Below are 26,049 nucleotides of genomic sequence, written 5' to 3' on the forward strand. Positions count from 1 at the left end.
TTTGCTTTAAAAAAAAAGCCGCCTAAGAAGCGAAACGGTCGAAAGGAGGGGCTGTAATGGAAGTATTTCGCTTTAAGAAGCAAGAGCATTTGCACGCTCTAATAGTGTCACCCTTTAAAATACGCTTTACGATTCGCGGGATTCGGGATGAGAGCAAAAATGGAGGTGGGAAAACGATGACGGAAATCTCATGTACATATATCCTCTTGCCACAATGTCTAAACATCTCTAAAAGTGATCTTTGTTTCTATATAGCCTTTATAGATGAACGTATTTCACACCCATAGGAAGCACCCAAAGTTGGCCTATTTTTTATACAAAACAGCCCCGCTTATTTATTACATGAACGGCGCTGTTTTCTCGTATTCCACTTTATATCTCACTCGTTCACTGCGCTCACTCTTGAGATATCGAGTTGAACACTCGAAGAGAAATTCCAAATGTACGTGCTCCCAAGTATTATTCTCTATGTACTGTGCGGTCCCTAGAGACTATCAGCTAGATCATAGTCTCTTGACGTTCCTTTTAAGGAGTGGCTAATCAGCTAAATTCCAGGAACCTTGAATGGAGTTTTCAGTGGCAGCTCTGGGGTCTAGGGCTTTTGACGTCTACCATACGTCGTATAGCCGGTTTGGAACACTTAAAACTCTTCTCGTCAAGAGGTAAGGTAGGTAAAGTCTGCATACGAGCCAAGTGGCTCATCAGGCTGGAGCTTATCCCGGTTTCTGTAGCATGAAGCGACTAGGAGTATTTCTACTCCCCCCTGGATGGGATGTTAGTACATCGCAGGGTTACCCCCAGCATTAAGTTCGCCGGTACCCATTTATACACCTGGGTGGAGAGAGGCACTGTGAGAGTAAAGTGTCTTGCCCAAGAACACAACACAATATCCCCGGCCAGGGCTCGAACCCGGACCGATCGATCCGGAGACGAGCGCACTAACCATGAGGCCACCGCGCCCCCCAGAGGCCCCTCTAAGAGGGGTCCTTCTTAACTACCAATTGGTCATACATTTGTTGCTAAGGAAGGTTTCTAACCATCATATTTTGAAAACCAGACCCTCTCAGGATAAGCTTTTTGCACAGGTTTGTTCCATCGAAGAGTCCTACAAAAGTTCAAATCGCGGCCATATTTGATCAGTCACGTGACCAGAATAAAAAAAAAAAGATGATGCGGGATTACCCGTCCCTTGTTGAACAAAGACCCAAGACCACTGCATTTTAACGCACTTTGTTGCAAACCGTTTTCTCCTTATTGATATCCATGCCAATCTTTCCCGTGTCTGGCTCATAAGCCTAGTGCATACACAACTAGTACATCATTTACTAGTACATTATGGTCTTTGTGTTTCTATCGAACAGATAGAAACACTCGTAGAAGTTTTGGAGAACTCGCAAGCTGTGGAAACAAACTGCCTGTCGGCTCGTGCTCGCACAGCTTTCCTCGTTCTTCCAAACTTCCACTTGTTTTTCTGTAATTCGATGGACTACGGTACATGTCTTCTATTTCTTAAATAGAAAAACAAAACTATTTGTGACCTCATAATTGTTGGAAACGCTGGTCTCTTACGCGAATTCATTAAACTCCGATGATCAACATGACAAGAACTTTATTGAGGGCAATGAAAATTAACATAATTTTTTTTTTATCAGAATATGTTGTAGTAAGTTGGGACTTCCTAGCCCATGCGGGGTGAATCATCAACCTGTCAAAAAAGAAACGAATAGAAAAACAACAATAATTATGAATTTAGTAATGAGCAAATGTGAATTCTTTGCGAAACAATCTTTTACTCCGTGAGTTGTCTCATAGGGCAATGCCATTTTGTTTTAAAATTACTTTAAAAAAAAAAAAACGAAACAAACCTTTCTGCATTTTTTGCACGATTGACTAACTCTGTTCACTTTTGACGGATTTTCCCGACTCGACACTCACAGTAGTATGCAACGCAAAATTAAAAGCCATTTAAAGCCTGCCATGCGCTTGTAAAATCTAGCGCACGTGAGCAGCCGTTATTACAAAGATTTAAAGTCAGCTATACATTTATCTAAACTATCCCAAACTCGGCGTTTTGTTTTCAATGAAACCTAAAGCCCCGGCCAAGCGATCGCAACATTTCAACGCAACATATCGCAACATCGTGTTTGGCCACCCTGTTGCGATGTGATGGACATGTTGCGACATGTTGGACATGTTGCGACATGTTGGGTGTTGTTGGCTCAAATTAACTGGTCAAATTTTTCGTGCAACATTTGTGGATGTTGCATGTACTATTTCCAAAACGAGAGCGAGTGTTTCATCGGGGTATCCAAACACCGAGAAACAAATGAAAGCACGAGGCCGTAGGCCGAGTGCTTTTATTGTTTCGAGGTGTTTGGATACCCCGATGAAACACGAAGCACAAGTTTTGGAAATAACTTCTCATGATCACTCTTAAAGAAATAATAAACAAAGACTTCCAATTAGAATTGTTTGCTGTCTAACATTCCTTCCTCGATAATTTCAATATCAATGATATTTTTTACCGGCGTAATTAATTTGCATTTATGGTGCGATTTAATTTATTCTGAGATGTGAAAGTTGCTGGGGTTGCCAGCATTTACAAGTTGTCGTCCAGTCAGGATGTATATCGCAAGAAAGTCGTTCGAGAGATTTCGGTAGCCGAAAAGTGTGGAGGATGAGAAGAAAAGTGTTGATAATGCAGTACCGAAATCAACAGCTTATAAACCCAAATGGTCGTGTAAGGTTTTCGAGGAATGGAAACCGCATCGATAAGTGAAGTCCTGTACTTTGGAACCCGGCGGTCTTTTTACCACGAAAGACTTTGAAGAAAGAGTGCAAACTTTGGAAACGGCCATTACAGATATGCCTGCATGCAGTATCATCTACTGGCTGTCGAAGTTCGTTCAAGAAGTAAACAATTCTTCTGGGGAACGTTATCCTTCCCGTTAGTTGTACTCGATTATTTGCGGACTGAAGCGCCACCTTTCTGATGTAAATGGAGTGCTGCATTGAACCCTTTGGACATGTCCGACCGAAGGTAAGTTACATTTTTTGGGGATAAAATTTGGTTCGCGTAAACTACTTGTGTGCATTGTTTTTAATACTGCTTTTTTTTCTTTCGCTTTCTTAGGTTTGTGACATTTCGGCGTGTTTTGGATGTAGAAATGAAAGAAGCAACGCGAATGGGTGTGACTTTGAAAACAAAAGGAGACACATTGTAAAAGCTTACTTCTGAGTAATAAATATTCATTGATTTTGTGCAAGTTGTCATTGTGCATATTTTAGTGGTATATACCACTCTCACTGGAGAGTGGTATACTGTTTTTCATTGGGTATCCAAACACATGCACGTGATGTGGTATACATCTTGTGGTTGGTAGTTGACCTTATGAATTATTAATAAGTTTGAGAAGATGTTGTACTCATTTGGCCAGGTTTGTGCAACAATGTTGCACCCGGGCATGCGCACTAGTTCGATTTTCAATACCCAACATGTCGCAAAACGTTGCAACAGGGCGGCCAAACGCGCGCAACATATTGCGCCCAACAATGTTGCGATATGTTGTGCTGAAATGTTGCGATCGTTTGGCCGGAGCTTGCAAATGCTGGGCCAACAATGTTGCGATGTGTTGTGTTGATATGTTGCCATCGTTTGGCAGGTACTTGACGTGCAGACATGCCATTGTTCTCGTCTCTGCAATTACTACCCGGTTTTCTTCGCTTACTTTGCGAGGTGATGCCAGGATAGGAAAACAAATGTTTAAACTTTGTCAGCTATAAATTAGTCAACCATTTTATTTCAACGGATAGCAAGTAGTAAAGCATTTATTTACGAACGACAGAGAAACCTCCATGTGATACAACTAACACCTCTCAGTTTCCTGAGAGCTGTTTCTTAAGTCGACCATGCATTTCAAAGTGAAACAAAAATGTCTATTCTAGAGATCTCCAACACCAACATGGTGCAAACAATATTTCAAAATTTACCGCTTATAAAGAAAAATGTGCTTACACTGGAACCGACAAAAGTGATCACCAGTACGAAACCGGTTTGAATCTCACCTTGAGATGTATCTTTGGTCGCACAAGACAGCACACGTGATCTGTATTACAAGTCTCTTCCACGGTCTTTAATTTAAGATAATCTTCAGGACACTTTCCCTCTAGTTGTTTTATACATACGGCCCATTTGGTGACGATGTTATTCCCACATTTACTGTCGACATGCGGAGCTAGGATTTGTAAAACTAGAATATACTGTTATTCTAAACATTGCAGAATCAACACAATTCCAACAAGCAAAGGGGACTTCTGTGGTCTTCCGTGCATAACAGTCGATTCCTTGAATACAAATGGAGCTGCGCAAGAGGGCATGTAGCCCATATGTCGGTACGATAGAAATTATGTCTTGATTTTTGCAGTTTACCTGAACAGCACTACATGTCATTATTTTGAAATAATTAAAGTGCCTTTATCGCCTACAGGAAATTTACATCCATGCTCATCTAGCACTTGGAGATTGGCGTTCAATCACATCATTTCGGGAAAATCAAGTGAAGAAAGCATTCATTTCCAAACAGAAATAGGAACAATCAGCTTAGCAGCTCAGGCTCTCCAAAATTCTTAAAAACTGGTCATTTCACGATGGAATTAGGATTTTAGAATTATTTTATCACGTTCTTGTTGCCGTTGCTCTCCTAGTCGACACAAATGTTTCTGGGGTACGAAACTTACACGCAGCTTCAGGGTAAATATTTTCGGCTGTAAGTTCTGTTATTTCCGAAGTGACGTCGGTAACATACGAGAACTTGCTGAGACACTCGGTCATCCTGGATGGGCGTGCCTCAAACGGGAACTTTAACAGGGTTAGGATGGAAGAACATTTTTTGGACAAATATCTACGCCCTATGGACACACTTTAAGTTCAGTGTTTTTCTTTCTAGAAGTCATCTTTAATACAAAGATCTAGCTGGCACCACTGGCCTTCAATCTTCAAGAGAAGCTTGTCATGACAACGAAAAATAACTATACTTCTCGAGTTTAAACTGATGTTCTCTCCACTAATATGCGTGCTTTAAAGTACAAAGATTGCAGGCAAAACACTAGAAACTAAAACACTTGAAGTATTGTTTGAAGGATTAATTTACTTCCTGGTACATGGAGCTCCAGGTCAATTTAATCAGGCCAGCAAAGAGGTATGTAGAAGGCATGTTGGCATAAATCCGTTAAAAACCGCCGTGGTTTGGTCATGCATTACGTTTTTCCCTTTGGCTTGCAATCTTCCACAACAATTCCATGAACTCGCTTATCATAGATATATTATTTTTTCATCGTTTAAGTTGTACTCTTTCTTACCTGACAACACCATGGACATGAATAATATCACCACAGCGCAGGTCTTCATTGTTTATACAGCTGCCGATATCAATGACCTGAAACTTCTGAAATGGACAGAATGTCTTTTTTGGTAGTTCTATTTCCATGCGTAATGACCCTATTTCGCGGTAAATGTTGACGAGGCCAAAGCTCGAGGCTAATAACACTTTTTAATGACTAGCTTACACTGCCCGCGAAGGTAGCTGCAATCGAGACATATTTGTTTTGTTGAATATGCGTGAATGGCCAATTCCCTCTGTGAGACGCGCCTGTAGGGAATCATGGTAGTTGTATACATACCTTCAGAACAAATGTCCAGTCCAAGATGATGAATACAACGACCATGATTCCCTGCAGGTGTGTCTCATAGAGCAAATGTCTTTATAGAAACCGCGAAGAAAGTCTCGCTGTAAACAAGCATTTCTGGCATGAACCGGTTTAACGATCTCTAGCAGATTAGTAATAGTACTCGCATGATCTCCAAAAATAACCGCCGGCTCCAAGGTGGTGATAGTAAATGGTGCAGGATTAGTGGCTACATTTTATAATATTGACCTTAATATAAACCCTTAAAGAAGTCTGCACTGCTGTTTTAGGCGAGTGCTACGTGTTCTTACTTAGATGTATTGGGAAAGTTTAAGAAAAGGTAACTAATATTATATTTTATTTTTCAATTGTGAAATTAAATGGTACTAACATAGCAACGACTGAGTTTCATACTGTTTACGAAATAAAATGGTTGGGTCGATATCTGTTTATTCTTTAGAGGAATTTACATTCCTTACTTTAAAAAAAGGTGTCAACAAAATGGAGCAAGCAGCGGCCATGTTTGTGGAACTAACAAAACAAGGGAATATGAAGTGTAACGATAATTACCCATGTAAACTGAGATACAAGAGAAATGATTTTTTTTCCTGTTAAACACAGAATATGATCTACTAAAATAAAAACAGTAACATATAATATGCAGCAGCAATTAAAATAATACCTAATACGTTAAAAACTCGTTCACTCGCAAATTTACCTATTCAACTTACTTGTATTGTCATTATAATTCCATAGCAATACAAAATTACATGCGAACTGATAAACGCTAAATCTAGATCGAATTTTTTTTGCTTTTGACAGATTAATGAAAAAGAAAACAGGTTTTGTTTGAAACAAAACTACATTAAATTTCAATTTTACATAGCAGTGTAATGTAGCAAAATAGACATCCTTCTATCTAAAGGTTGCCAGTATTATTTGTAAATAAATTAATAGGTACCAAAATCTGTAATAATTTAGAATACAAAGAAACTGCTGGCAAAATAAAACTTTTAATAATTACTTACCGCTTGTTCTCACCCGCAAGAGAACTTCTCATTTCCTTTTATATTTTATTGCATCTATTTTTTGCTTGACCCATGTTAGCTAGCTCTTAAGATATAAAAATCTAAAGACAGAAAAAAAAGCATTTACATTTTAATTAGAATGATTTTCCACCCAAGTAAAATTGAAAGCTTAAAATAAACAATTCTACCAATCTGTCACTGTTCAAAACGATAATGTAAATAGATACGCGGGTACCTGGATTCATTTTCTGATCAAATGAGATATTTAGGTGGCAATGAGCTGTGCTCGGTGGCATTGTAAAAATAAAAATGGCACAGAACTTTTGGATGAGAAACGAAAAAACTCTTTTTGGTCTAGAGTGACTTTAATAGACAGGTCGAGGTAGAAGGCCTACGTTGTGCAACTCTGCTTTAAGAAGACAGGAAAGAAAGAAAATACGTTATATCTGGAATTAACTCCAAATAAAATATTTGTTTATCACAAAACTAGACAAAGCGGCAATGATCAATCATGGACAATGGACAATCAAATGCAAACAATAATACATGTATTGTTAAAAGCAAAAGAGGAAAGAAGTAAGAGAGAGAAAAACAACCCAATACATCGCCACGATAGCGCTTCAGTATATCCATTCTAGTTTCAAAAGTGGAGGCAAAGTTAAGACCCATTTTTAAAAGAAGAAAAACGAAAACAAGCAGAAACACATGGCCATGCAGTTCAAGAGTCTTGATTAGAACGATCATAAACTCCAAGTTCTCATCCACGGACTTTCGAATAAAGGTTTTCAATATCTTTAAACTCGTTTCCAAACATGTCAAACCACCATACGTAATTTGAAAGGTTCATTGTAACTCTTCGAATGGGGCAGGTAAAACCTAAACGGGAAAGGATACCCGAGCACTTCAAACGTGGGGTTGCCGTAGATTCCAGACCTCTTAAAGACTTTCTGAGCGTCGTATTTTTTTCAAATTCATTTTGTAGATCTTTTACGCACGCAATTTTTACGCAGTATCGATAATCTTAGTATATGTTACTAAATGCCTGGAAAGTTAGAAAAAGAGTTTAATGAGAGGGTCTGAGTTGTTAACGACACACCTCAGCGTTCTGTTATTCTTATAGTAATATATCCACGGTCTTATTATGCACATGGCTTATTTGCGGAACATACACCTTGTAAAAGGGTATAATTTGTTATGCACAGCCAGTTTTGCTTAGCAATTGTGTCTGTTGTAAGTAACTTTTCTTATCTCCTCAATTTTTTTTTTTTACGTTTTTGGTGATCGCAGCACAAAAAGCTTGTCCTGAAAGGAAGACGAAGGGACTTGTTTGTCTTGTATTAAATGACTGATCTAGCATACGCGTTAATTCTTTACGCGTTCGGCATTCTTGAACCGTTAGTTAACCAGCAGGTTAGTTTAAGTCATGGAGAGGAATCGCTCTGGCCTAAGACAAACCTAAGACCAGACGAAAATAGAAGCGAACAACTAGATCAAGCCTGACTTACTCGTTAGATGGTAGGGTGGATCGCCAACCTCTTCTCTGTCGCGGCCTCCATTAGATCGATGGAGAGGAACACTTGCAAATTATTTTATAATGTCATTTGCATAATTCCCAGCGTATCAATTATCAATCCAGATTGCAATTGAGTTTGCATAGCTGTTATCTTTCGCTGCTTACATTGCCGGCTAGTGTGCATTCATGTCACTGTTTTGTGCAGAAAATATCAGGCAGTTTTAAAGTCAATGAAGAACGACTATTGCAAGTGGCAAGAAAAAATTTTTGTTTCCACCAAAGAAAATATTATTTCAGTAAGTGGTACATCGGTAAAGTAGGACTGCGTTCCCAGCTCTAGAGTTCTTAAATTCAAACTCTGAATTTAGTTGAAACTCAGGGTGTTCTATAAGAAATCAGCGAAAGTGACTGGTTCTCTTATCGTTGTCTATTCGCTGATGGAGCACGCATTCACTTTGCCCTTTTGGCTTAAAAAGCAATAACAATTTTTATTGTTACTCTTTATAGTCTATTAAAACAGTAACACAAATCTCTCGTTTTGAATGACTGATAGTCAACTTTTCGCTTTCAGGCAACTTGGCCTCTTTGTCTGTAGTTATCACATACAATTTGGTTCTGAAATTATGGTTAACCACCACTGACATTCGTTTTTGACATACTATATGCTTAAACAAATAAAAGTCAATCGCAAACATGAAAGTGTGTCGAAGAAGAGATTAATTTCTAGAGACGCAAAAAAAAAGAAGAAAGAACCAGCACTTCGCGTTATGCATTCGCACACAGTGTAGCTAGTTGCTTTAATAAATTGTTATTCTCAAAATAATTTAGCCATTTCGTAATTGTCTTTATCCCCTTTTTAAAACGGGTTTTGGTGTAATCCTTGTCATGATGAAACTGAGTTTTACTGTGTTCCTGGCAGGGGTAAAATGTTTCATGATCTTGAATAGGACGAAATGTATCTCAACACGGATTTTGGTACAATTAAAACATAATTCTTTCAGATTAATCATCATTCTCTTAGGATCAGTAAGACTTCAAACAAGGTAAACCATAGTATACATGATACTTTAGCATCATTGTTCAGGCTTCGGATTCTATGTTGCAGGTGTAAAGGTGTACTTGGTCACAACTTACGAGTGCCACTTGCACGATGAAAGCTATCTGCGTCCAAGGCATTTTGCTAATTGTTACCTTGTTAACAATTACCGGCGACGTGCAAGCTGAATGTACATGGGGGCAGGCGGTTCACGATGCTCTTCAAGCAAGAGATGTTATGATCGCAAATCTGAAAGCTTTTCGGACCCACCAAACCCTTGAACGTACGATTGACCTGCTGCTAAGTCTAGACGAGCTACCTTCGCAAATTGCAGATCTTGAAAAACTCGACTCCGCGGAAGGAGAGTTAGATGAAAGGCTCATACGCGTCCTTGTTGAGCAGCCAAGAGAGCCAATTGTCAAGAAACTGCGGCTTTTCCGTTACAAAGGATTTAGAACAGGGCTATAACGAACGAGGTCTCGGTAAAATGATCAAAACATTCCAGGAATATCAGAAGTTTCTCTGCATAGCGTCATTGTATTCACCGGATATGATTTTCCACTCGATCTTATGTGTGAACCCATTAAGACCCATCTAAGAAATATCCCAAAAGCTCCTACTGTTACCAAGTTATGCCTTTCGGCCTCTGAGTGTTTTGGGGGACAAAACAAACGTGATTCTTCTTGGCTATCACAAGGTACGCAGATTAAAAATGCTTGTAAAATAACAACAGCTACAATGTTTTTGAAGCAGTACCAATGATGCTATCATTACTATGGCACAAGACGAGCGATCTCGTTGCACGAAGCCTTTGCTATAATCATCTTAATACAGCATGAGCTTCGGGATCCCTAGGATGGTAGCTACAGTAAAGGCATACGCAAGTACCTTGACGTGGAAATTGTTCTTTAATCGCGTTGCAAATGTAAGAGGATACGCAGACATACAAACTGCCGTGTCTTTAGTAACGAAGCATGAGAAGTCGTTCTTCTCCTCAATCAAAGCTTGTCGTGATCTCCATGCTTAAGACGTTTGCATCATTGAACAAATTTATGAACAATACACAGTGCTAAAGAAAATGAAAAAAGAACTGAAAGTCCCCAAACAGGCGAGGGACTTACGTCGTTTCCCGCGGGTTAATCATGCAAAGTTAGTTGACCTCAGGAAGAAGGCCCTGCAAAATATTCAACTTTTAGCAACATTGCTCAAAAGCCGAACAGCAAACCAAATCGCTACAAAAAGAGTTTCAAATTACTTTCAAGGGATAAGTAGATATGACGAAGGAATTGCAGATAACGACGTTACGTACATTAAAGACAAATTGGACAATTTCACGAAGAGGGCAGATGAACTTTCCCAAGACTTAGGGGCACAGATTAAGAGCATATTAACAGAGGCTATTACAGGGCTCACTTTGGACGAAATTGGTCATATAGTGATAGCAATTAACCCACCAAAATTATTCGAAGGACCTGGGGGTAGCTATGAATCAGCTGTGAAAATGGCAAAAAAGGCACAAAAAGCAGTGAAAGGCGGCATGGCGTTGGCTCGACTTGCGGACGTGATCAGCGATACGGGGAGACTAGCGACGGACTTTCAGGAAAACCGGAAACAAACACTGCGTGAAAGCCAAAATATTCTAGAGTATTCTAGACTCGAATATGTGATGGTGACGCAATAGAATCCTAGAGTATTCAAGCCGCACACAACACGTGACGTACACCTGGAATATTCGTATCGAATACGGTGGAATACGCTCCGTTCATAATCGTTCGAGGATTTTCGTTAAAGTATACCACACATCTGTCGTACTCCTAGAGTATGATGGCGAACTCTTCTATGAATTCAAAGTATGCGCGATCTGCGCGTGTATACGTTTATCCTCGAATACGTGATCTTGACGCCAAAGCTATAGAATTCTAGAGTATTCATCGCGTGTACAACCGTGACGTGGACCTGGAATATTCTTATCGAATATGGGCATACGGCAGGAGCACGACCGTGTATTCGTTCGTTGACCAGAACAATTGTACTTTTTTGGTTCATGTTGTCGGCGCGGCGCATGTGTTTTGCTTGAATCAAGAAATTTACACACTTTGTTGTAACTTCGAATTCCCCTCATTCGGTTTTGACGGAGGTTTTCGGGATAATCACTACAAAGCGATTTCTCTTTGTATGACCCGTCTCGTCTGAAGTGGTTAACACAGCACGAAACCACAGATTGGACAGTACGGGATACGTATGTATGTATGTATGCGTGTATGTATGTATGTATGTACGTAAAGTTCGGCAAAGTTAAACTGACTAGAGACACGTAAAGCTGCGCAAAGTTTGGTTAGTAAGAGGAATCAAGTTCGTTTCGGAGAAGTTTTGGTGTATTCAGTGGAGAAAGTCCCGAGACCTTCAGACAAATATCTTTTCTCCGTGGGATGACTTTAACTCCGGAGCCCGCAGGGCAACGAAACTCCTAAATAACGGCCCAGTAGCTTCCTCAGTCGACTCCCTGCCATCATATCAACATTGCATTACGCTTGAACAAGAAATCACAAAACGTATTACGAAGTCGAAAACACTTTAATGAGATTTTTTTCCCCGAGGTTACTTTTGAAACGAAATTGACTTTAAATGTGTTTCGAAACGACTTGTAACAAAACGAGAGAAACGACATTCATCAGCATTCTGAGTGTCCGACCTTCAACAAGCACGGATCAGCGGTTTTCCAAATTAGATACCAGGTTCTCTCGGTTCTCGCGCCATTTTTTGGCGTCCTTTTTGAAAGGTGTAAAATGTTGAAGCTTGCATCGATCTCTTGGTCCTTTTTCACTGTTTAAAAACTCTACTTCGGCGGACAAAATTCAGTTTACCTTCACTTCTTCTCTGTGCACGATTTCAAGCAGTTTTTGGCGGCATACAACTGGTGAAAACATCGATACATACGGAGGTACGGGTCAACAACAACAGGTAAAACTTAAGCCATTGTTGTCTTCCCGGGTTGTCTTGTACGTACGAGTAAGTTAAGCTTAAGTTTCCAGGGTAAAGTTCAATTGTAGTGTTTGCTTAAGATGTATGGAATTGCCTCTGATTGTAAATGTTTCTTTATCAAGCAGAAGTTATACATTGGAAGTTAATGTAACCTTGACTTCAAGAGCGACAGCAATGGGAACGATGGTGAATTAAACCATTAAATCAAACTACTGTGTAAAATTTAGTGATTGATTTATTATGATATTTTCCTTGGTTCTGCAAGCTTGATTTGAGGTTTCCCAGTGTGGGATTACACATAAACTTAACCAGCCTTTTATGCGTATTGTATTTTAATCATAGGATGAAGTAAAATTGGTAATGCCTTACATGTATGTATAATCCCTGGCCTCCTTATTTGAAGAAAAAAAAAGGAAAACCTACGAGGAAGAACCCTGGCTTACAAGATACATGTATGTATTTATGACTATTTAGGGGGCCATGGAGACTTTTTAAGATTTATTTTTGTAAGAGCTTTTGAAAAATTATATTGGCAAGTAAATTTTGGCATTTCACTAGTCAGTCTCTATATATTTTATATATAAACAAGGTGATTTGGAGATCTGTCTTCAGAGTGCTCAGTAGTAAACTAGAGCGTGATTATAACAGATGACGAACTGAGCAACTGTAGATCTGACTTGACATTTTATTACTATTTAGTTTCGTTGTACACAACTTGTGTGCAGCACTTGTGAGATAAAATTGCCAAATGCGAATTTACAGCATTACACTGATTTGAAATACACCTGCAGCCGTTGGAAATATGATAGCTACAATAAGTGAATGCTTTTACAAAAAAAAAAAAAGGGAAAATTGGAAATTATAGATAAACACTGTTAATATTGTGTAACAACAGAAGCTTTAAAAGTTAAAATTTAGCATTTTTCAGGAAGAATTTGTTTGCGTGTCTACATGAAGTTATCAGTTCATTCCATTTTTTTCAGAGAGGCTAACTCAGGTTTACAAAGGTACTTCTCCCAGAGGCAAAGGTTACATTGATTTGAAGTGGGGTTACATGGGGCAGCTTGCTTTAAAATCTTTCAAGTGACTTTGAACTTTGATTTATTGTCAAAGTCACTTGGAGGCTGCCCCATATAACCCCGCTTCAAATCGATGTAACCTATGCGTTTGGGAGAAGTACTTTATTATTTGTAAACCTGAGTTAGCCTCTCTGAGCAAACAGAATGAACTGATTAGATAACTTCATGTAGACATGCAAACAAATTCCTCCTCAAAAATGTTACATGTTAAATTTTAAATTTTAAATCTTCTCTTGTATTTCAATAATAACAGAGTTTATTCCTAATTTCCAACTATCCTTTGTTTTGTAAAAGCATTCGCTTATTGTAGCTATCACATTTCCAATGGTCGCTTGTGTATTTCAAATCAGTGTAATGATGTAAATTCCCATTTGGCAATTTTATCTGATGAGTACTGCACACAAGTTGTGTAGTACGAAACTAAATAGTAATAAAATGTCAAGTCAAATCTACGTTTGATCAGTTTGTCATCTGTTATTTATATATACATTATGTTAAGGTACATGTAAACCCTGTTTCATTGATGACCACTACAAATTTCAAGACAATTTGGCATAGTAATGTCAAACTATAGTGAAACTTTGATATAATGAAGTGCCAAGGAATTGGCAAAGTATGTTCACTATAACAGGGTTTTGTATCAAGGTTCTTTTCTGTATAGTCTACTATTACTGGGGCCATGAAAATCATTCGTTATACTGAGGACCTCGTTATATAGAGGCTCGTTAAATAGAGGTTCCACTGTACTAACCATATCCCTTCCAAAGGTAAATATTGAAAATTGAGTTTTATTACTCATTTAGGTTATTAGCCTAAGAAGGAATTTGTTTGCATGTCTACATGAAGTTATCTAATCAGTTCATTCTGTTTGTTCAGAGTGACTATTAGCCACTCATTTCAGGTTAAGAGCTGAAAATTCAGAACAATATTGAATTTGACACTCAAATTTTGATTGGATTAATTAATGCATAAAAAGTTTGCACCATGTCTAGCAAAAAATGAAAGGCTTCTAGAGCTTGGCTACCTTTGTCAGTGTAAAATGAAACATAATCTGTAACCTTGAACATTGTTGCTTGAATCGTTTTTAATGTTTTTAAGCCCACAAACTCTGGCCTTCACATCTTTTCATACTTTGTTTGCACAGTAAACTTGATTAATGTGCAACACAACTCTCCCTTCTCTCGAAGGCATCTTAAGTATGTTTTTGCATGCACTAGAAACCCAGGTGCTTACAGTGTAGCTTTCCCAATGTGACTGTGAAACCTTTTGGTCATCAATCCTGTCAACACTTAGTGTTGATCTCAGGTCTTGGTTTGAATTTTCAGCTCTTTGTCTTGAGGTTACCCTATATCTTTCAGAGTGTCTTGCACCCATGCCATTTAGCATGTCTAATTCAAGCTAATAAAGCTGGCTATCAATCTACACGTACACGTATACCAAGAATTTTGAAATAAAATGAATTGTCAAATTTTTCAGGGTTTCTTTATGCGAGCATCCGATCACTTTTTGAAAGCTAAGTCAAAGTGAGTCTGCCTCGAATTTTGGACAGTAGCTAGTTTATCATCCATGTCTGTTAATTTTTATTTTGAGATATTTTTTCTCTGAGAGTGATTTTTGAATGATCACTCCACCATTCTTTATTCCTGTTTTGGAAATGTTCTGTAACTTTTTACTGTGATTGAATATGGCAACACGCAGGCAATTTTTTTAGTGTTTTGTGTCCAGAAACTGAGAAACAAATTAAATTAACAAGAAACAAAGTTCGCTTTGACTTGTACATGTAGCTTTCAAAATGTGATAATAATAATAATGATTTGGACGCCAGCACTAAAATGTCTAGAAAAATTTGGCAATTCATTTTATTTGAAAGTCCTTGGTATAGTTTGATAGCCAGCTCTATAAGTTTTAATTTGATATGGGGTTTACATACAGTGTCTACAGATTAAATCAGATGCACTACATCCCTTTTGTCTGAGACACCTCTAAAGGTATATGGTAATGATAAGAGGGTTCCAATTGTTGAACTGAATAATGATGATGTTAGAGTGGTTTTCAATTGAGTGTCGTAAAACCAAAACTAAAACCAACTACTCACCAGTTTGACTTCTCAGCCAATCTCGAAGTGTAGTAAAACCAAAACCAAAACCAAAGTATTGTCTAAACCAAAGTAATTGTCTAATTACTTTCGACACTCAACTGAAAACCGCTCTAAATATGCAAAGCAGCAATTCATTAATTCATCCTTAATTCTCTTTTGTAACATAGCAGCATCTAGTTGTAAAGTTTGCATACAAAATGTAAGTGTTTTTTTTACACTGCTTCTCAGATGGTTCCTTCTGCCTTTTCATAATATAGCAGCATCTAGTTAGAAAGTTGCATGCAAAATGTTATAGAAGTGGTTTTTTAGACTTTGCTTCTCAAATGCTTCATTATGCCTTTTCGTAACACAGCAGCATCTAGTTATAAAGTTTGCAAACAAAAATGTTATAGTGTTTTTTAAAGACTTTGCTACTCAGATGGTTATGCTTTTTCATAATAAAGCAGCATCTAGATATAAAGTAAATGCATACAAAATGTTATAGTGTTTTTCTAGGTTTTGCTTCTCAGATGGTTCCTTATACTTTTTCATAACATAGGATCTTAACAATGTAAATTCTTCCTTCGTTTGATGAAAATAAACATACACGAACAAGTAACAATATACATGTAAGTTTTATTATTTCAGTATAAATAAAGTATTATTTGAAATGAAATGAAGATGTCATAACGGCAGTTGTTTGCTTTTTGTTGGGATAACATGCATATTGTCCTGGTAATTTTCCTTCTTTTGGGTGGGTTTTGTTAGGAATCCAAAGGAATTTAAAAGTGTGTTACACTCCGCAGTTTGAACACAGTTTGGGGGATATACAAGCTTTGGTATGAGTCCTCAGTACTTCACGTTGGCGTCAGTATTCAATCACGAATACGTTTCATACTTTACATGAGTCTCGTGTCCCAGTCGAACACCACAGAACACTTGAAGTGTGTCGTTTAGAATACCTTAAAACCTCACGTATGCCTCAGTATTCAAACATGAACACGTTTCATACTTCGCGTGAGTCTCGTGTCCCAGTCGAACACTACAGAACACTTGAAGTGTGTCGTTTAGAATTCCTTAAAACCTCACGTGTACCTCCGTATTCAAACACGAACAGGTTTCATACTTCGCATAAGTCTCGTGTTCCAGTCGCACGCTTCGAACATTAGCGTGTTGTCTGACTGAACTACGCGGTAGTGTATATTACCTGCATAAAACCCGTTCTTGACGACGCAAGACATCTTTGGCCGTGAAAAATGTGACACAACTTTCGTATTCATAGCGTGCGATTCTCGAAAATTAGAGCATACTTGACGTATTCAATAGTATTCGAAGACGTTCACGTCAGAAATGGCGTCGTGCATCTCGTGTTCCAGTCGCAAACTCTCGAACAACTGAGAGTATTCGAAAATGTTCGAGTCATAAATGATCACTATATCTTCGAAGAACATTAATGCAACATTAATCTACCAAAACGTGGCCCGTATGATTTATCGAACACTTCGAGTCATTCACGAGTATTAAATTTGAATACGGAAAAACAGGCCGGATTCCTCTAGAATATTCCAGGTGTATTTCGAGTCAGCCGCAATCGAATACGTCAGAACATTGCGGCATACGCGGCGTGCGCCGATCCGTATTCGAGCGAATTCGGGCCCGAATATTTGGCTTTTCGCGCAGTGAAATGTCCTCAATGGAAGATATATCAAGAAATATCCAAGGAAGTGATAAGGCGGGCATTACTCAATTTGCCGCTAAGTTTATCGAGAATTTCGGCAATTATGATCCCAAAGTTACTCGAAGTAGATTAGCCAAGAATGATGTTCTATGGGCCACTTTCAAGGAACTGGCATGTGACTTATTACTTTCAGGCGTAAAAAATTTAGGTAAAGTGGTGGCCTTGTGTGCAAAAAGCTGAGGTGTGAGAATTTAGATGGAACTTTGGCTCAATTTTTTACCCTGAGAGAAAGCATTTTTGACTTCCAGTTTGATCTCGCTGAGAAAATCGCTGAAGTTGTTCGTGGGAGTATTGGAGCAACATCCGTGATGAGGCCTTCCACATACAAATATATGCTTGCCAGCAAAAAACAACTTTTCCTGGGTTACTTAAAGGTACACAACCGACTCCAACGAGAAGCATCTACCTACTGCAACAAAGCAGAATATATGAACCAAGGTCAAACAATCGACGTGTGCAAACTGATTCACTGAGATGAACGGTAATGCGACATTTTCTGCTATTGCAATAAACGTTTAAGCCACCGCTCAATACTAACACAGGTAGTTGGCTGTGCTCGGAAATCAAAATTTCGAGATTTTGGACGAGAAAATTACCTACATCTTTAGGCTTTTGGGTTTTTTTTTTTTTTTTTTTTTTTTTCGCCTTTCCTTTTTCGCCTTTTCTTATCTTTTTGCTGCAGTGGTTAAACTTCTAATGGGCTTGCTTCCAGTTCAAGAATTCCCGAGAAAGCATCATCGAGACAGGCAATTCTTGCCAAGGAGTAGCCAAGTGTAGTGGAGGGAAATTTCGCTCCGAGTTTTTCATTCAAATTTCTGATCTTTTTCAGGCATATTTCACGCTCAGTTGACCCAATTACTGCGATCTAGGTAACATTGGAAAGATCTTTTCCCGCAGAACTTGAGTATAAATGATGCCAAATTTGGTCAAAAGTGAACACGTCAAAAGTGGAACAACGGCCAACGCTCGTCACAGCCGGTTACGGCCGGTACAGGCGTCAGCTGGTTACACTCATTAACAATTCATCAAGTTAAATTCAGGTAAAGTTCGTTTTAACCTTAGATTACAGACGAGGATAATTTCATTCCTTTTTCCTGATTAGCAGCTATAAGCGAATAACGTCAAACGTTTTATGTGAGATAAAATATTAAAAGTTGATAACAAAACTAAACATCTACCGTTTATTTTCTTTCAAGTAACGTATCGGATGCAATAAATTAAACGCGAAACACAATCTTAAAAGTCCAAGCTAAGTAAGATCAGAGATCCAAACGGCGTCAGGGTCATGATTTTCTTTGTTAATTTTCACAGAGGTGTTTTGACATCTGAATATTTTCAAATCTTAATCATTTTCATTTTTTCAGGAAGCACTGAAACGTAAATTTAATTCTCCACTGGAAAAAACGCGCAGGTAGAAGAAGGATCAGGTAGAGAGAATTGGTTCAGCGTAAAATAGAGGTCTGTTAACAACAACTAAACGAAGAAGAACTACTAGGACATCGCAAATGTCAAATGTCTCCAGTCGGGACGGCTGGAGAAACTTGTAAACAAATGATGAAAAAGAATTCTGCTTTTCAAACCCTCTTAAAAACAAATAATCCCTGCCAACATGAATCTTGTAACTATGACAATGGGCCATAACAAGTAGATGTACATGGGGAGATATTCTAAAGGCTCACCTTCTCTCAGCTTCTGCTGAGGAACTCAATGGTGGCTGGCAGAGAAAAAGTATAACTAGAAAGCGAACGAGAAACTCTTACATATCGTTAGAAAAATTTTTACTTCGTATTTGTTAGCTTTCAATAACAGGTCACGTTGATTTTGTTCTTAAAAAAAGTGCCGGAGGAATATTATGGACAAATGGAAAATAAAGTAGCAACACCAACGTTAATATCGGTACATTATAACATTTATTAATCGCGAGAAAATTATTTAGAACACTGAAAATTTAAACCATGAATAGACTTTGAGAAATCTTATAATGAAACTGAATTGGAAGGGGTTTTTTCGGAAAATTGAAGAACACGATTTAACACCCGAGGGCGAACCGACGTAATTTGCAATTGGTTAATCAAGTAAACTTAGCCACGTGTAACTTGATCGCTTTACTCCTTAACGCTTCGGCTAATTTCCTTATTTCCTTGAATACATTGTTCTCTGTGGAAACTGAAATAGAAATGGTTTAAAGAAATCTGTTTCGTCCTCATTTAATAGAGTTAATCTTGAATAAAGAGATCGATTGTTTATATTGGCTACACAGAGACATAACATGTAATTACTTGGAGTTTACAACGATGAGGAACATTAGTAGAAAATAATAAACTACATGTGCTATTTGTTTGCCGTGTCTTCTTTTACTTATTTACTTGAAAAACAATCTTTTGCAGTTATCCTTAAGGCTGTGAGATAATGCAATCTAGAATTTAAAATAAGAACGATGAAATATTAAAACACCATCCATTTGGAAAATTTCATTTTTGCGCCAATAGTGAGCTTAAAGCTGAAAGTGAAGAAAAAACTCCCGTTTTTACCGATTAGTTTAGTGTTTATTTTTTTTGGGGGGGGGGGGGGTTGTTTCACAAATTTGTTTCTTCGGTTCAACACCTAAGATATTTTAGTTTGCGGGTGGTTTTCAGACTAAGTTTAGTTTCATCTACCAAACCGCATACAATTTCAGATAAAAAGTTCAGATAAAATGTACATTTCCAAACTTTACCTGAACTTCAACTCAGTAAAATCTAATGAATGCATTTAACACTATATATTTATTGGGATGTTATTCTTATCTCTAAACGAAGATAATTCCTTCATATCAACTGAAGATATCTCTCATTACGCTCAGAAGATACCGTACCAATTTGATTAACGGCTATTGACTATAAGCTTTACCTTTAACAGCCAGTGACCTCCTGTTTAAACTCTCCCACTAAAGGTCTTGATCTTAAACAGTAATTTCTTTAGCTGTGACGATTTTATTTGGTTGAGGTCCTGTAAATCTTCAGAGATAGAGCACGGGACCAAACATGTCTTGTGTTTGGTTTGAATTCACATCATAATTTAACTCAGGCAGCTCTCTCGAATCACTTTATTATGCAGGGTGATATTTGGATCTTATTTAATTTGTCCATCTTCCCAGAGATGATCGTACCCACTATTAGGAATATGTTTTCACTTTCAACTTCCCTTAACTTAAATGTTGATCTTCCTTCTCACACCCCTTCCAACCCTTTGCCCGCCCCATGGCCGAGGAATGTTTCATGCTTTGGTTTACAGTTTTAATGATGCATGGGGAAAAACAAAACGTCTTTTCTTTGTTATGTGTAGTTTGGCGATCAATTACACCAGCGGACAAAAGAAATTAAAATTTAAGTGTGTAGCAAGCGCAAAATTGACATCGATATTTTGTTTTTTACGAGCTCTATTTCTGACTTATCTTTGAATAGATAAATTTACATAACAGCCGGCATAGATGAAATAGCGAAATTTATCAACAAATTCTATATGTACGCTTCTTTAATTTTCTGAAATACAATCAATGCATTTACAACATAATTCCTTCAGAAAAGTTAATGTAATTGTCAATGATTAACCATTTTGTTATACAGTAATCCATTCGTGTAGCATAACATTCCGCCAAGTGGATTCAAAGCAAACAATTCGGTGTTTGCTCTAGCTAACCCGAAACGTTATTCCTGCTCAAACATCAACCTGAAAAGTTACTGACTGTCTCGACTATGACCTTTCAGCATGTGTCACTGAATGAAAAACAAAGCAGAGAGATATAGATTTCAATAGCTCAAAGAGGATTTCCGGCATATCGACGTAAGTACTTTTCCTTCCCCTTTCTTATCAGATTTGTAGTTTATTGAATGTTAAAAGAGTAATGTTAAAAGTGTTATACAGTAAAAACCCGCGTGTAAGAACCTAGGGATTTAAGAACCTTCAGGCAGAAATTTGCTTTTTTAATACCCCAAAATATAAGAACCTGTTTAGCCAAACAACTTCCAACAGGTTCTTATATGTGGGGTTTAACTATTTAATTTAAATATTTTTTTACCAAAAACCAAAAAGGTGATCGAGAGTTTAGAAAATTGAATTGTTAAATGAAACTCAAAATGCACAATGTATGCTAAATTTGAACTGTTATTGTGAAACAATTATTGCTACAATTTACAGAATGTATCATTTCTATGTAATCTTGGTCTTGGTTCAAATGCTCCATGCATGTATCCTCTTGCAGTTTGAATAAATATTTATAATGAAGAACAGACCAGATTTTATACTATTTTCTGATAATCAACAACAATGTCTACCGACTTTGTAGAAATTAAGAACCTAATTAAGAACCTACTTAGCCTAAACTGTCAATAAGTACCCCATAATACAAGAACCTGTTTTGCCAAACTCTAAGAAAAGTAGGTTCTTACACGTGGATTTTTACTGTACCAGCAGTTGAACGGAGGAAACCTTCTGGACACACTAAGGTAAAAATGGATCGAGGGCATTTACAATCTAGGAAGGAGGCAGGGTTGTTTCTCATTTTAACAAAATATGGAAAACTTTTTTTTTCAGAAAACATTCACTAAGTTTTCTTGAAGAGAGCGTTAGAAACAAATGGCACAGCAGCTTATGGTATTCCCTTCCAACACGAGAGAGACAAAGAAGTAATTTTCGTGCGGGATAGGGCTTCATGATTCCATTGAAAATTATAGTTCACTGTCATTGATGTTATTGTCTTCTCAGGCTTCATATTTCTCGAGTGTAATTAAGTCTCTATTGCCCGAGAGCATAACGGTGCGCCGTTAATTAAACAGTCCCTTTATGTCTTCCTTTCTTGTTTCCAAAATTATAACTATGAAGCTGTACTTATGTCAAATTTTCTAGGTCAACAGTCGAGCTTTGTTTGCTAGAGTGCTTAAAGAAATCGAAACCAGACAAGTCGTTGTTGGGATAACTTTTTCCACGTAGAATGGCCGATTTATTGATTAAAACTAATATGAAATACAATATTAACGAATTATTATTTGTTAAGCTCTTGCAAAGGTGAGGGCACGAGAAAAAAGGAGAAGTGCCTATATCACAAATACAGAATATAAATGAGGTGGAGGAAGGGAAGGGGAGGGTCGAACTCGCTGAGTGTGTCAGATCTAGAGACAAAAGCCTTCACTCGCATTATGAATATCCATGCTTCCTTTGATGAAATTGGAGGTATTTCATCAACATTCGCACTAGCTAGAAACTTTTTGATTGAAAAAGAAAACAAACAAAAGTAGACGAGATTATAAAGATTACATATGCGATTGTATTTGCGTTTTACTGTTAGGTAACAAAGAAAAACAAGGAAATGAAGATTGTCAACATCGTCATATTGCAACTGGTCGTTGCGTCTAATTTCTTCGGTAAGCATATTTGTATATGGAAGTCAGTTTGTTCATTTTCTTTTTTTTTTTTCGACACGTTTGTTTTTAAATGGAACAGAAATATTGATCACGATATTGAAGTCTTCCCGGTGAGAAACACCGAAAAGGAGCTTTTATACATATGTAGAACTTCTGTAGAGTGCAGTGAAGAGCCCCATTATTCAAGAATTAGTGTATATCTACTAGCGTTCTATCACGCATGCCGTTCTCTGATGGGCTACGCTACGCACTATCTATTCTGTTGTAGATAGTGAGTAGCGATGTAGTGTGCCCTTGTCAACAAAATGACGGCCGCTTCTTGGAGTTTTCGAAGTGTCTGTGAAGAGGATTTAGATAAAGTTTGAACGACTAGTAGAGTTATACTAAAACAGTTAGATTATTCGCTCTCGATTTCTTTCCGTGATAGCTGACTCGGGCTGCGCTCTCGTCAACTATCGCGCGATAGAAATCTCTAGCTCATAATCTAATTGTTAAATAGAAAACACCATTCTCTGTATTTCTTTTGAGCTACAGAAACGCGAATTAAAGTATGGGAGAATTCGGGCGTCCTCGTAATCTATCACGTAATAGAAATCTCGAGCTCATAGTCTTCACTTGTTAAATAGAAGTGCGACTTTAATTGCGCGCTTTCGTAGCGGGTGCTTTTGTATATATAAACAATAGCCTCCATTTGGCGCGAAAATATGCTCGGATATTTGTCCGCGGACATTATCTGTTCCGAGAGCGTAGCTCGAGGAAAACTGTGAACTTCGAGGAACAGGTAATGTCCAAGGACAAATATCCGGACATATTTTCGCTCCAAGTAGAGGCTATTGTGTTTCTTATTATTTATTATATAATAATTAAATGAATGTGTGCGCTCTGATTGGTCAATCAGCTATGGTTTATTGTGCCAGTAAACTCATGAAAATTTCGCGTGTCTTCTGAATTATTATATAAAAGCAATAGACCACAAGTTTCTATGGTTTAGAGGCATGATAAAACTCTTGGGATGTTGGAAGAACACTCGAAGAATTCGTAAATCACTCGCCTGCGACTCGTGATTTACGAATTCTTCGAGTGTTCTTCCAACATCCCGCTTGGTTTATCAGCCTATAAGCCATAAAAACTTGTGGTCTATTGCTTAAATATTTTTCGCAACACGTGCGGTATTGAAAATTGTGGAATATTGCTCGGATATTCCCCAGTTTTAGCGTGGGCATGTCCAGTCACTTGACGCGTTTAGACCAATTGTACGCGAGCGAAAATATTTGAAGGATTATAGCTTCGATTATAGCCTTCTTTCCTGCGTCACGTCTGTGTTCGTCACAAATGGACGTCACCGAACCTTCGCGATAGATACGCTTGAAGAGAATTTTTTAATTAAATTAAAGTTGGCAATTCGCTTTCCAGTTTCCTCAAACATTAAGTGGTGGTTGAGTTCAAGACCTTTGTTGAGTTATACTGTTTCAGATTTGGGGGGCTTGTCCTCATTTTTGAGAACGGCTTCAAAAGGATGTAAATACGTATGTATGAAGTGAAGTGAATGGAAGTTTCGTCTGACCATGTTTCAGGGGGGGATTGTTTCATTAATTCGGAATGTTTTTGTGATGGGGAAGGGAGAGGGGTTAGCTTTTTTACTGGGTACGTTTAAACCGTACAGTATTTTTTATTTGCTCTTTTGGGAATAAGATCATCTAGTGGATGGGAGATGTGGTCCTGATCATAGAAATGCCATTCACAGCAACTGGGTGGCGTGTCTTGTACCAGAACAGGGCAAATGTCCCCACAACTTCCTAAAACTTGAATCGATCGACCGGCCTGTATCCTAGTGGAGTCTGTTGCTTAATTCATCCGGAATTCCAAGCGGAGGTAAATTTGAACTACTTGTGACTTAAACTACAGAAGGAAGTCATGTACACACACTACCAATTATTTACAATAACACGAGCTGATATGAAAAATAACGAAAGATTTAAATAATCCCTTGTAAAAAGATGACTTGAGATTAATGTCAAGTTCACAAAGAAGTGCACGCGCCGTATAATGATTGTTCATGAAACACTGGTCTTGTTATAACTGGTTATTTAAATAAATGCTTCCACTGACTATAGGGTACTCTACTCGGTATGTGACTTACCATAGAGTGAAGTTCAGTAAATCCTCTTTTCAAAGTTCTGAAAATCCTTTGAGGGAGGAAAGCAGCCACCTTCCCCCCCACCCCCCCCCCTCACCCCTTTTCCGTTCTTGTACGTCTGAGGGTTAAGCGATGGAGTAATATATAGATTTAGGTCAGCCTAAAAGCGTAGCTCCTGGGCTGGGTTGTTCAGAGCCCGATTAAGCTAACCCAGAAAAAGGTACAATTTTGAGGTTTTCTGTATATTGTTTGGCCTTCTGTTTTGAGTTTTATACACAAAACAAAGCAGCAAAAAACATTTGTATAGTAGAAAAAGTTATAATTCCGTTAACGTTTAATCCTGGGTTAGCGTTAACCGGCTTCCGAACAATCCTGCCCTGTTTTCAACAAGTTAAGCCGACATGAGCCCGCGATCCAATCGAAAACTAGCACTTGGTCAGCGGTCAACTTTAAACAACACATGACCTCAATGACCTGTAAACTTGAACCCGCGATATGGTCACGTGATACTGGTCAGCAGATACCTTGTTTTGACAGGTGTCAATTGATCATAACATGGATGTCCAATATCAAAGAAGTAAACGGTAAACCAAGGCTGCATGTCTCTGTCAACCTATTATTTGGAGTATGACCGCCATGTTGCGCTCATGCACGATAGCTTCAGGGAACAGATTTGGAAAACTTGTTTGTTAAATAGACACCTTATTTACTTTAAACTTTACAACTCATGTTTACGGATGGCGATATAATCTCTTACTTAACACTTTTCAAGCAGGTTTCGGCTTGTGTTATTTGGAGAAAATATTAAGGCAACTGTAGTAAATGTAATTAAAGGTTATAAAAATATTCGTATTTGAAATACACGTATCATCCATAGTGATGGCCTCTATTTTACTCCACACTCATTCTCCGAGAAAACAGTTTACATCCGTGATTGATCTCCCTTTTTCAACTGTGCTTTGTCGTGCAGTGGGATAGAACCAGCGAGTTTAAAAACGGCAACGGGAACCTCCCTTAATGAGCAGAACGATGGCTGTGTGCGTGCGTTATAATTTTTGGCACATTTATTTGCCGCCCTCTGCAAAACAACAACGTGAAATGACCAAATTCTGCGCTGTCAGTAGAACGTGAACCACAACGTCTAATTTTTTTAAATTTGTATTTCAAATTTATCGCTTTGTTCCAGATTTAGCTGCGTGATGGTTTTGACAGTGATAAACAAACCTAATGACTTTAGAGTACCGCGTGATTCCCATGTAAAATAAAAATTCATTTCTTAATCGACGTTGTCTTCGGCGGCGTCGGCGGGGTTACTTAAACTCCCTGTCAGCGATTTGGGACTGCAACAAGACGTTGGGCACCTGAAGGAGAAGAT

General features: G+C 38.1%; 1 pseudogene across 1 annotated transcript in view; it reads left to right on the forward strand.

Moving 5' to 3' along the window:
* The first annotated feature begins 11,124 nt into the window (after positions 1 to 11,124).
* LOC145481372 (uncharacterized) overlaps positions 11,125 to 26,049 on the forward strand; it is a 130,674-nt pseudogene continuing 115,749 nt past the window's right edge. The window contains exon 1 of the transcript XR_014048628.1: positions 11,125 to 11,363. The product of XR_014048628.1 is annotated as an uncharacterized LOC145481372 (transcript). The remainder of the gene's footprint in view (positions 11,364 to 26,049) is intronic.

Source organism: Orbicella franksi, chromosome 3 (genome assembly GCF_964199315.1).
Source record: "Orbicella franksi chromosome 3, jaOrbFran1.1, whole genome shotgun sequence".
Classification (NCBI taxonomy): domain Eukaryota; kingdom Metazoa; phylum Cnidaria; class Anthozoa; order Scleractinia; family Merulinidae; genus Orbicella; species Orbicella franksi.